The 9,354-nt window shown below is 36.1% G+C and overlaps 1 long non-coding RNA gene across 1 annotated transcript; it reads left to right on the plus strand.

Annotated features, from left to right (window-relative positions):
- The first annotated feature begins 1,031 nt into the window (after nucleotides 1-1,031).
- Nucleotides 1,032-1,926, plus strand: LOC110007471 (uncharacterized). Its single transcript, XR_016059345.1, has 2 exons — nucleotides 1,032-1,311; nucleotides 1,521-1,926. It is a non-coding gene; the product is annotated as an uncharacterized LOC110007471 (long non-coding RNA).
- The last annotated feature ends 7,428 nt before the right edge of the window (nucleotides 1,927-9,354 follow it).

Below are 9,354 nucleotides of genomic sequence, written 5' to 3' on the forward strand. Positions count from 1 at the left end.
TACTGCTGGATAGCTAGAGGGCTTCGTAATTGTTCTAAAAAAGTGACCGCCCGGGCATATCCCCGAATAACAAACGGCAAGGTAGACGTCTGAACGCTTCTTTGTCGATTAAAATCTCTCTCATTGTTGGTTTATATCTATCCTAAACAGCACACATGCACGTCAAAAGCACGTGGGTCCTTGTGCTTGTTTGAGAGAGGGTGTTCCCCTTCTTCGAGAAAACCAAGCCCGGATCAGGTGCGTTTGTTTTCTGAAAGAAAATTTCTGAAAAGTTGAATGTTTTTAAATATTAAAAAAAGTTGAATGTTTTGTTCTAAAATGTTTAAATAAGCTTTGAGTATTGTTTTTAATAACATGTTTGAATGTTGAAAAAGTTATGGGTATAACATATAGATATTAACCATATAAACATAAACATATAACATAATATAATATATATAAAAAGTATCTCTTTATTCTTTATTTTTAATATAATATATATAAATAAAAATTTTCTATATTTTCAATCTTACAACCTCTTAAACTTTTTTTACTATAAATTTTTGACCAAAACAAACACTAAAATAACACCCAATCTAAATCCATCTCTCTCTAAAACTCCATCTCTCTCACATCACCGCCTCTATCCACCCGGATCCTAACCCAAACCCAAGGACCCTAATACCATTAAGCTATATCCAGTTTTTGGACCCATGCCGGACCCGAATCGAGTCCTAGTCCCCTGCTGCGCGCGGTTGCGAGAGAGGTGTAAACTTTCCTCAAGCGCTCGCTGTGCCCTACCATTATCTCATCTCCGTCCCTAACACAAGAGGAGAGAGAAACACAGTGATGGAAACATGGCATAAATAGTTTGATTTCGCAGAAGAACAGAGGCTAGGTCACCATGGCCATGTAAATAGAGAGTAGATGTATGTGTAACCATATGAGGCCTCCATGTGTCAATCCTTGGGCAGGTGTCACTCTTCTCCCAAACAATCCCTCCCCAATATTTCAAATTCCTCTCTTCTCTCTCTCTCTCTCTCTCTCTCTCCATGGATTCTCAGACCATGACAAGCCCCACCTGCCTTTCTCCTCCCCCACAAGAGAGCGACCCGCTCTTGCTCAAACCAGTGGATTGGCTCATCGACCTTCTCTCTATACACCTCAACTTCATTTCCCATTTCTTCTCTGCAATTTCATCCACTTTCTATGCCTTCTTATCCATAGTTCTCGAGTGCTTTCACTCGACTAATGCGGCCCAACACAAGGCTGAAGAGACCGCTCACCAGGAGCTCGAAGCCATTTCGAGAGCTCCCTTTGCCGTGGTTGAAGGTGGGGGTCTATTTGCGAAGAAGCTGGTTTTTGGCTGCTTGGGGGCCACTTATGTATGCTTAATTCTTGTTTTGCTCCTGGTTTTTGCTGTGCTTTTGGGAGTTGGGTTTGTTAATCTTTGGGTTGAAGAGCCTGTGGTGGTTAAGAAGAACCTCCATTTTGATTATACTTAGCCTCACCCTGTTGCTGTTGTCTCTTTTGATGATTAGGGGAATTTCAAGAGTTTGGTTCGTGGGAAGAGAGCTATACCAGCCGGTCACACCTTCTTTGTCTCTGTGGTTCTAGTAAACTCATCGGTAACTTTTTCCGGCCATTAGATCCGGCAGAACTAGTATTGGGCGACTCCCCTGGTGAATAGAACTCATCCTCGAATTCGCTAGATTCTGTCAAAGACCTATCAGAAAATGGCTCATTCTCTCAGGAAAAAGCCCCATTATCGCTGGGAAAAGCCACATTCTCACCACAAACAGGCCTGGATAGAGGCGGCAATGGCGTAATTACGAGTCTTCTTTACGATGCCCAAGGAAGAGAGAGAAAGTCCACATTGACAGGAAAAATAAGAGTGAGGATTGAGTTGAGACTTGAGAGTGTAGAGAGAGAAAAAGAGAGAGAAAAGAGAATGGGAGATGAGAGAAAGAGATTGTGGGTAACAGAAAGGTAAGGTAGGCAAAGGCATGGAACGGTGAGGAATTAATTGAGTCAGAGAGAGAGAGCAAATTGAGATTTGTTGAGAGAGATAGCAAATTGCTTTTTTTAGGGAGGAAACTGGAAAGCTTTGGTAGGGAGAGCAGATTGATGAGGAGAGAGATAGCAAATTGATAGTTTTAGGGAGGAAACTGGAAAGCTTTGGTAGGGAGAGCAGAATGATGAGGAGAGAGATGGAGTTTTAGAGAGAGATGGGGTTGAGATAGGGTTTATTTGGGTCAAAAAATTATGGTAAAAAAGTACAGGAGTTATAAGATAATAAAGATATAGGTTTTTTTCGTACAAATAATATTTTTAATTTTTGGGTAAATTTAAAAATGGAGAATAAGATGATATTTTTTCAAATATATAATATAAATTTATAAATATATATATATATATAGAATAATATAATATATTTTATGTATTTTATTAATATATATTTATATTATATATAACATATAACATCATATTTATATTATTATTTATTATATATATTATATTATATAATATACTAAATTATATTATATTATAATATATTATATACTAAATTATATTATATTATATATAGTATAATATAAAATATTTATATATTATGTATATAATATTTATATTATATAATATAATAATATTTATAAATTATATATAATATTATATTTTATATAATATTGTGTTTTATATAATATAATAAATATATTATTTATTATATTATATAATATAAATATTATATATAAAATTTATATATTATATAATATAAATTATATTAATAAAATAAATATATAATATTATATTATGTTATAGTAATATTATATTGTATTATATTATATTATATTACATTATATCATATTAATAATATTAATATAATATATTTATATTATGCATACTGAATAGTGATCGACAAAAACATTTTGAAAGATTAAGTTCTTGTTTTAACAAATGAATGAAAGCTTTAATAAAAAAATGGTAGGTTTTACGGAAATATTCGTTTATGAACTTTTCATAGAAAGTATAAAACAAACACATGACCTTTTCAAAATCAGAAAGAATATTTTTAGAAAAACAAACACGTCCTAAGAGGTTTTCTTTTTTTTTGTAAGAGTTTTTTTACTGTGCATGTACCTCATCGTCACAAACTCTCTTAGTGGGAATATTTCTTGAGGGATTAAAACACCAATAATTGGGTTTCTCTCTCTTCAACTTTTATCTTGATCCTATTAAGGATGGTAACGGGTCAGGTATGGGCTAGACCTGAACCCGACCCGTCGGGTTCAAAAATTGGACCAATACCTGCACCCGACAGGTCTTGAGTCTACCCCATTGGGTCTCGGGTCCATTGTCACACTCACTATTAACTTCTTCTTTTTTTCTTTTTTTGCTTTTTTTTTTCTGTTATATACCCGTATTATTGGCAACAAGGTCACAATAAACCAATATTAAATTTCAAGCTGTGTGATTTATCGTTTAATAACTAAAGATGACTACTAGTTCTAATTATGTATGATCCTTAATGACCCAAATGAATACAACTTAAAGTAAAGTATTTTACTTCTAACAATTTACGGGTACGGGTCGGATCTAACTGAACCTAAACCCATACTCGTATAGTATTCAGGTCCAAGTTTTGGACCCGAACCGGACCTGACCCGCCAAGTCTAAATGCTAGATCCATACCTGACCTACGTCACCTGGACCTGACCATTGCCACCCCTAGATCCTATCAATAAAAAAGGCCATGGTTCTACTTCCATGTCCATGATTGGAGAGAAGACCTTGGACTAAGAGAATGCTCAACGCCCACACAATGCATGGTGGGAGCTCCACTCATGGTCCTCCAGGCCCCATCAAAACCCCAATAATATTTGTAGTGCTCCTTGCAATTTTCATAAGGCCTTCTTATCTAGCCAACGTTTATTCTAGATACTATGTTGTATCATATGTGACAAAAAAAAGGGTACATACCAAATATAAGTGACGGAGGGTACGGTTGGAATACGATGAAATAGAATTCATATAACTTACCTCAAATAGTTAAGATAAAGCTGATACGACGAAAAGTGGTAAGTGACGGAGGGTACGGTTGGAATACGATGAAATAGAATTCATATAACTTACTTCAAATAGTTAAGATAAAGCTGATATGACGAAAAGTGGGATGTTCCAAATACCTAAGAAAACCTAAATACAAGAGATAATGTCATGATTTCATCATATTCAACCTCAGCATTAGAACAAAATCAAATGTCATGGAAACTCTTAGAAACAGTTTTTCAAAGTTCTTTATATAAGGTTGCTGATTGTAAATTTAGTTTTATGCCCCTAACTAACTTGGGACTCAAATGTTTCTGCGTTAGTTTTCATTAGGATTAAGTGGTGTTGCAGACCAACTTAAACAAAGTCCTGGAGACTCCGACAACGAATCGCGAAGAACAAGGAATTCCGCATGTCTCATCGATGCACAACACTACTGAAGCTCTATATGTGTTTATCAATGAGTCGGGGACTCTTTCAAATTTGTTTCATTTTAAAATTGTGTTGAACATTTTACTGTGTCCTCTCTTTTGGATTCATAAATCAGTTTTCCCATTATCAGAGAGCTGAAATTTATGTCAAGTTCTGGCTGCAACTATCAGTAAACCTGCAGGATTCCTTTCTATTTCAAACCTCTTTTTGTGAAAATTTTTACTCTTATTTTCGCAATCAGGTATTTGACTTTCGCACCATAAAAGGCGAATCAGTTGTTCCCATAAGGTTCAAGAGAGCATGCAAAATCATGAGAGTTTCACTGGGCTCAGTTTCATTCTAAGAGTCCATCTGTCCTCAATTGCATGACACAAAGTCTTTGTCAATGTCGTTTAATACTTCGAGGAATGGGAGCATCCTGTGTCTCTGAGTCTAGTCGAAACATAGTAAGTCTATTTTTCAGAACTCATATATGCAAAACATGGTGGTGTTCACTGATTTAATGGAGAGAAGTCCTTATTGATGCTTTCATCATCATTGCTTTAGTGATTCTTTTATGAATGAAGTTGGCTTCCAAGTGATTCTGTACTTGGTTGTAGGGGTGGCGACGGGTCGGTTGAGGTCCGGGTCATGGCCGAGTTTTCATGCCATTGTTAATCAAAAGATTAATTTGGTTATCTCGTGTTTAGGGGAGACTAAGGAAGCATCAGCTATGGACCTAGTTACACCACGGAGCGAAGCCTAGCTTATCTCGAAAGGAAGTTCACATTTCTCGAAAATCTTGCTAAAAAAATACAGTTCCGAAGGGAGATTTTAGTCATTAATTCGACATCATCTCACTGATAGAGAACATGAAACAAATCTGTGGATCTTTAATTGTGGAATTTCAGTTTCTCTCTATACACTTTGTGATGGTTCTTGGTCTTCTAGATGCTCACAGTATCTGGGGTTTTTGAAAATTGTGGAAGATTTTTACCTGTGTCCCAATTCAGTTTTTTCGTAGTTTTCTTTTACCATTTTGGGCAGTTACATAGACACGTATTGATACCATACTGTACATGTTAGGATATGTTCCACCCTCATTTCTTTTATAGATTGTATTGATTTTTATGAATTCCTAATCCTTTTGGGGCCCTCAAAATTTTAGTGACATTGTCATGTGCCATCGATGTTCCCTTTAAATGACTTGTCAAGTTGCAACTATGGTATTACTTGTCAAGTTTCAACTATGGTATTTAGCGTATACTATTCAATGAAAATTTATGTGGATGATATTAAGCCTTAGTCATTTTCTTTAGTAGTTTAATTTGCTTATTTTATTTAAATCTTGATGTTTTCCTTTGATATTGAATGGATTTGGTTCGGACACGGCCCTAGCAACACCAAATTACTGTGCGGTGCCCCCACTAAAAAATATACAAAAAATGGATTGAGGTCCCCAATTTTTTTGGATCGGACCTCTTCACCTCCAAGATCTCGATCATGAAACCGAAATAAAAATAAAAAAATAAATAAATAAATAAGGGGGGCAGGGAGGGGGGGTAACATATGTTGTGGAATGTCCTGTTCAATGAGCGCTAGATATCTGAAATTTGCAGCATCTTAGGAGCTTTAGATCTAATTTTTTAGGGCATAAAAGGTTCTACGAGTTTTTTTCTTTTGGTCCTCAATCCTTAAAATGTGTGTGTATGTTTCTTTTTTTTTCTTTTTGGGGTCTCTGGGGGTGGAGGGGTGTTGGGGTGGCTTGAGGGCTCATAATACTAGATTGGATTACGCCGAGGCCGCCTTATTTTTTTGGATAATTCAATGGGGAAGATAGGCCTCTATCCATTTTTTTAATATAAATTAAGGAGTTAATTGTTTTGAAAGTGTCGGTGGGTGGTGTTAAGAAAAATAAAAACCACAACGTGGTAACTAGACATGAGGTACTACGGCCACGACCCATCCCCTTTCTTAAAACCAATTATATAATGCAAAGGAGTTACACGTGAGATAGGGAAAACCCTCACATACCAATATTTGGAGCATTAATAATTAAATTGATTGCCAAGCCAACATATCCATTATTCTGACACATGCTTTCAGCCCTTTATTTTTAAGCCATAAAGACCGCCCTTTTAGAAAAAGAAAAAGGCTCATACTTTTGATGTATAAAGTAATGGCTCGTTCACTAAAGAATTCGATCAAAGGTGAAAGGACCATTTGACATTGACACTCTCTCCATTGAATTCCACTATAATTTAGCTCCCATGGCTTGCTTTGGTGGTGGTGCTGGTGGTGGAGTTCATAAATCTTGTGCTCGTTTGCCTTTGCTTGATAAGTCTGTTGGCCCAAATACAATCGGATAGATGCATCTTTGGTCAGTGGGTCCCATTGTTTTAAAACTCTTAATCGGGTTAGGAATCGCTTGTTCATTGAATTGATCTGGATCAGTCAATTCATTAAAACATTATTAAAAAATTACTGAGCGGTTCCATTAATATTTGGATTGCCCACCTATTGAATCTGATCTGGATCAATAATTCTCGATCTGGATCACCAAGTTTTAAAACCCAAGTGGGTCCTATGTTAAAATGGGCAGCTCTCCCTAGGTGTGGGCCAGCCCAGAAGACCAATGCCCTAGCACACCCAGGCAAGATTGGCCTTTGTTTATTTGAGGTCCGGATGGGCCCTGAAAACCCAGCCTTACAAGGCCAACATATATAGGGCCACATATGTTGGCCCTGGGCCTAGCCAAATGAGCTAGGTCTTCCATCCCATTGCCAAACCTAATAGAGGGGTTGGGCCCAAATTTAAGGCAGTTGGGTAGATGCCCATTTGGCAATGGGTCAAACTGAATGGTTGAGATTTGTTATTATTCCAATCTTGGGCGGTGGGACCACACTAGGCATTTGGGTAGACGCATATTTGGCTAGTGGGTCTTTTGTTGAATAGGACTGTTGGCGTTTTCTACGAATCCAAAATAGAGGGGTTGGGACCAAGCACTTGGATATGTCTATTGATGCATATGTTTTTTTTTTAAAAAAAAAATTTGTATGTTTTATTTATTTATTTTATTGGAAAATTAAGATTTAGGTTTGGAGTTATTTTGGGTTTCTAGTTTTTGTTTAGAATAACTGTGTTTTTTTTTTTTTTTGTAGAGAACTAAGTGGTAGAATTGAAAGTTTAATTTTTAAAATATGGAGTGTTAGGATTTAATATTGATTATGATGTCTTATTAGGGAGTAAGTTAAAATTTAAGGATATTTTTTCTATAAATATTTAATTATTGGACTAGAAAAAAGATGAAGAAGAGAATAGAAATTTATTTTGAACTTTATAAAAAAAATCTTTTGGGGTAGTCCCTCCTTCTCAAGGTGGATGGACTCCTTTGCAGACCCTAAAGATTGTATAATCTCCCATCCATTACTTATATTTATTATTTATTATTTATTTATTTATTTGCTTTCTCCTTTCTCATTTCTCCCCATATCCTTCTTCTTCTTCAACCCTACAATTGCTTTGACGTCTCTCTCCTAATTTGTTGTGGAGTTTGGGTCCATGGGGCCACATTCCCTCTAATATTGGCCAAATGTTTCTTAAGTCTATGGGTGCGGTTTGTATAAGGTGCCTACATTGTACTTTACAAATAAAGCATAACCCTAAATTTGTTGGAAGATGTAATTCTGACATCGAAAACCTTACCATGGCTTGAAAATCCATGATCAACCATAAAAATGGTGCACATTGAATAGATCTATAAACACTTGAAAATTTTAAGATAAATTGTCTAGATGACTTGTTACAAGATGCCCTACTTCTAAGACTTGAAAAAAAGTATTTATATTTATATATCTCGAGATCCTGATTATCAATGGGAAAGAAAACTTCGTAACATTCTTTTCTACTAGAATTTCGAGGTGTGCATTACTTCTCTTTGTCAACATGAAGTTGGCCATGACTGATACATAGCAACTTTTTTTTGCTTACTAGTTGTGGGTTTGGATTCTCCATAGAATAATGTCTCGAGCTGTCTTGGAAATTTGAGGATGCATCGAAAGTTGACCTGAACAAAGATTGTAGTGAGTTGTTTGAGAGAAGAAGAGGTATGCGAAAAGGGATGGATGAGGTGCATGGTTGGGAGCATTGGTAAATAGTCATCATCATTGTCAGAGCCCTGTTCCAACTAGGGTTGGGTTATTGGTAGATAATTTTGAAAAATAGAAGAGGTATGCCAAAAGGAGCTATTGGTAGATCGTCATCATCATCGTCAGAGCCTTTTTTCAACTAAAGTTGGGCTATTGGTAGATAATTTTAGCCCAATCATCATCATCGTCAGAGCCTTTTTCTAACTAAAGTTGGGTTATTGGTAAATAATTTTAGTTGAGCTATTGGTAGATAATTTTGAAAAATAAAAGAGGTATGCCAAAAGGGGCTATTGGTAGATCGTCATCATCATCAGAGCTTTTTTCCAACTAAGGTTGGGCTATTGGTAGATAATTGGTTGGGCTGGTGGTAGATAATTTTTCGGCATCGTTATTTCGAGGACGGATATTGGTGATGGGGGAGAGAATGCTTTTTTTTTTAGATATGTTAATAGTGGGAATGGAGGGTGGGACTCTATGTCGAGGCATCCAACCCCTAGCCACCCTGCCCCACACCCATTACATGGGTATTATATTTTAAAGTAAAAGTCATTATGCTTTTGAATGAACCACCCTAATTTTTCATTTTGTCTCTATCTTTCTCTCTTTTGGGACAGTTAGTTAAGATTAATTGTTGGGTTTGAAGGTTTTGCATTGGTGGTTAAGGCATGATAAAAGTGTGAGCACAATCTCCAAGGTTTTGAATCTCAACTGACCTAAGAAAAGTAGTAGTGGTTGGAATACAAAGTTGAAAAAAACTTGAGTTGAGACAAGA

This window comes from Amborella trichopoda, chromosome 7, assembly GCF_054954075.1.
Source record: "Amborella trichopoda isolate Santa Cruz 75 chromosome 7, AtrichopodaSantaCruz75HAP2 v2.0, whole genome shotgun sequence".
Taxonomy (NCBI): domain Eukaryota; kingdom Viridiplantae; phylum Streptophyta; class Magnoliopsida; order Amborellales; family Amborellaceae; genus Amborella; species Amborella trichopoda.